This window comes from Neofelis nebulosa, chromosome 9 (assembly GCF_028018385.1).
Source record: "Neofelis nebulosa isolate mNeoNeb1 chromosome 9, mNeoNeb1.pri, whole genome shotgun sequence".
NCBI classification, from domain to species: Eukaryota; Metazoa; Chordata; class Mammalia; order Carnivora; family Felidae; genus Neofelis; species Neofelis nebulosa.
In genome coordinates this window covers 84,315,208-84,319,131 of record NC_080790.1, presented here as the reverse complement: position 1 = coordinate 84,319,131, position 3,924 = coordinate 84,315,208, and the positions used below count along the sequence as shown (strand labels likewise).

The window sequence follows — 3,924 nt, the reverse complement described above, 5'->3', positions numbered from 1 at the left end:
GGATAAAATGATCGATTGCAAAATAAATGAGTCCTATATAAATAACAAGTTGCCTTTTAGAGAAATTTAAAGGGAAAGACAGAGACAATGAACAGAACAATCCAGAATATACCTACTTTTATAAGGACGTTTGCTTTTATAGGATAGAAGTGTGTAAATATAAGCATTATTGTACAATGGTGTAGACATAAAAGTTTTACTTTTTTTTTTTTTTTTACTGAGGATTGTAGTGGAAATCTATAAGCTCCAGGAAGGTCCTGTTCTGTGAGGTTTGCTTCAGTGCCTTAGCGTAAGATGTCCCCATTGCATCGCTTCTCGGCCTTTTGGCTAAGATCAAGTGTAGATGTCCCACATTGCAAATATGCAATAATTATTATTTTAACTACATACTTCACATTAAATAAGAAGAATAGCATACCATGTTCCTGAATAATAATAATGTTTATGTCTGTGTGCATCTGATCTTTGTGTGTGTATGCAAATGCGTTTTCCATAGATGGCTGCCACAAAAATCTACTGTTGCATATACATTTTTATAATGGGACATTGCCTGTTCTCCAGAATGAAATGGAATCTATTTATCCATACCCTTGAATCTGGTTCCGTGATTGCATTGGCCGGTAGAGTATGACCAAAGTCACAGAGTGTCATTTCTGGGCTTAACCATTGACTGGCTTGGCAAGTTGTGTTTCCTGCCTCATGAAAGCCTTGAAACTACTCCGAGGCTGTCATGTGGTGCAATTTCTAAGCCACGTGGAAAATCTCTAGAGCATGAGACACTGTGGGGTATGACAGGAAATGAAGCCAAGAAACAGGAAGCACCAGACGAGTGAGGGAAGAAGACATCTTGCTGCTGGACCCTCCAGTAGTAGCCACCCAAGCTAATGCCACATGAAGTAGAGACAAACCAACTGGCTGAGCCCTTTCTCAATCTCTGACTTACAAAATCATGAGTAACGCCTACTTGATGGCACTGGCTATTTTATGTGGCACCCCGGACTAAACTGTGTGCCTGTGTGTACGTGTGTGCATAATATGATAAAATGGCCTTTTCGAAGGATGGAGTTTGTAGTAAAATTATTAAAACAAGTAGCAAAAGAACTCAAAGTAAAGATCGTTATTTACCTCACATCTTACAAAGTAATTTCCAGACGCTTCTAAGATGGAAACGGTTTTAAATCTCGCAGAATTACTGGAATACATTATAGAGGAGTATCTATGTAATGACTGAAAACTTCCCGGATGTGACACAGAAGCTGATAAGAGGAAAACAAAATAAATGTTGCAAATTTTAGTTACACTAAATACCACATGAAAAGCTAAAGATACAAAGAAGCCAGGAAGGGATGTCTAGGTGACTCAGTTCGTTGTGTGTCTTATTCTTGATTTCAGCTCAGGTCATGATCCCAGGGTTGTGGGATCGAGCCCCACCTCAGGCTCTGTGCTAGCCATGGAGCCTGCTTGAAATTCTTTCTCCCCCCCTCCCTCTCCCTCTGCCTTCCCCACTTGTGCTCCCCCTTTCTCATCCTCTCTCTCTCTCTCTCTCAATAAACAAACAAACAAACAAACTGGGATTATGTATTACAAAAAATGGGTTAATATTCCAAAAATATGAAAAGCTCTTAAAAGAAATTGAAATGATGAATACTCCTTACTTCCTCCCCTCCCCCGCAAAAAAAAAAAAAAGACCAAGTGAGTAGAGGGTAAATTTACTAATAACTACAAAAAAAAGATAAATAAGAAAATACGTTTGTCTTCACTAACAATAAAAATGCAAATCAAAATAAAATATGATACTATATTTCCTCCTATAAACTTGGTCAACATGAAAAGGAAAGTAATTCTGCTACGGGCCAGAAAAGCCAAAATGATTTTCTCAAAAGAAAAGTAAAAATGATACAGCAAGAAAAAAATATGCAGGTATGTTTTACAGAGCCCAGGTTTTGTCTTGTTCTTTGTTTCTATGAAATACTTTTGCATTCTTTTTTCCTTAATGCTTATTTATATATTTTTCAGAGAGAGAGGTAGAGAGCAGGCAGGACAAAGAGAGAGGGAGACAGAATCCCAAGCAGGCCTCATACTGTCAGCACAGAGCCAGATGCCAGGCTTGAACTCACGAACCGGGAGATCGTAACCTGAACCGAAATCAAGAGTCGGATGCTTAGCCTGCTGAGCCACCCATGCACCCCAATACTTTCACATTCTCAAAGGTAATTCCCCCTTTTTTAGTTAAGCTGATTTGAGTTGGATTTCCATCACTTGCAAGCAAGGGTGACGGTGGTAATAATAACAACATGATCTCTTCCAGTCTAGACAAAGAATAAAGGATCACCCAAAACATAAAATGCTTTAAATCCATAAACTCATTTATAATTGATCAAAACATCTCCATGGGTTTGAGCAGCCTGATTTGCCCGCCATGCAGAGGGACCTAAACAGGGGAGTAAACAGGGGAGAAATAGAGGGCAAATAGAGGACATTATTGTCTTGTTTTTACTAAGTAGTGAGTTTTTTCCCAGCGAGGTGTGGGTGCTGGCCTCATCTTAAAGTGTTCCAAATGATCTGGTGGGTGAGTTCACAGTGACTGAAATGCTGGCTGCAGAAGTATTTCAAAAGCCTGTGTCAGTGGGCAAAAAAACTGACATGTGAACTTCCAAAAAGATAAATAGAAAGAAACGTCTTTAAATAAAGTTGTTCAATCTCTACATAAAGAGTGTAAATGACCTATGAATCATTTTCTGCAGACATCAGCCCAGCAGGCTTCATAGGGAAAGGCTTTAAAACCACCTCACGGTGTTACCTTGGCATAAATCCAAGGTACACAAAGGTGACTTAGTAGCGGAAACTCCTGAGGAGGGTGGTTACAACTATAAGTCACTGGGCGCATCCCCGGAACAACATTGCTGATAAATTGCTCCTTGAAGTTTAACTATAGTATTGATACAACATTCCAGTGTTTGACTGCACAAGTGAATCTCACAGGAAGCGCTTGTGAATATCAATAGAAAATGTTGCATGCATGTGTGTTTTTTAAAATGTATTTCCCTTTGTACATAATATCTTTGTTAGTGTTACTTCAACATAACCTGTGGATAAAAAAGCCTAAGCCAGAGTGTCTTTCTCTAAGAAACACTGAAAATGGATGCTCATCTATGTCGTAGTGATATAAATGAGGCAGAAACATGGCCATGTGATCTGGTCAGGTATTCCTGTCCTTCTTATTTTTTTGTAATGTTTACTTATTTTTGAGAGAGAAAGAACAATGTGCATGAGAAGGCGAAGGGCAGAAAGAGAGAGGAGAACAGAGGATCCGAAGAGGGCTCTGTGCTGACAACAGAGAGCCCGATGTGGGGCTCAAACTCATGAACCGCGAGATCATGACCTGAGCTGAAGTCAGATGCTTAACCCACTGAGCCACCCGAGCACCTCAAGTATTCTGGTCTTTTGATGTGAGGAGTAGCTCTTTGGGGTTGTTTTCAAAAAACTAATATACGAGTGTTGTTTAAAAAGGAAAATAGTACGAAGAAGCTGTGAATGAAATATCAGTTTTCTGCTTTCCTAGTCTCCATTATACTCTCTCCAGGGTAATCTATTTAAAGTCTTTTTGGTGTTCCTCGTGATATTTATATAGTATTTACACACTTATACCACTATTTCTTTACCTACCTGTTCCATTCAACCATGGAAATCACTACCTCCTATCTTCCAAAAACACTACCAGACTAAATCTGCTTAAATTGATATTCAGCTTTATGATGAATATGTATTTTCATGGCAACACCAAATAACAAACACTTGTTACTTGTCTCTTCTGTTAAAGAATTTTTTTTTTTGCTTTCCTTAGAACTAGCAATGCCTAGACTTTTCATTTGCTTATGTTTTTACTGTACTTATCATGAACTTGCACAAATTCTGTGACTGTCT

The 3,924-nt window shown here is 38.8% G+C and overlaps 1 pseudogene; it reads left to right on the top strand.

The window, feature by feature from the left end:
* Nucleotides 1-307: 307 nt before the first annotated feature.
* Nucleotides 308-395, top strand: LOC131486484 (U2 spliceosomal RNA; annotated as a pseudogene).
* The last annotated feature ends 3,529 nt before the right edge of the window (nucleotides 396-3,924 follow it).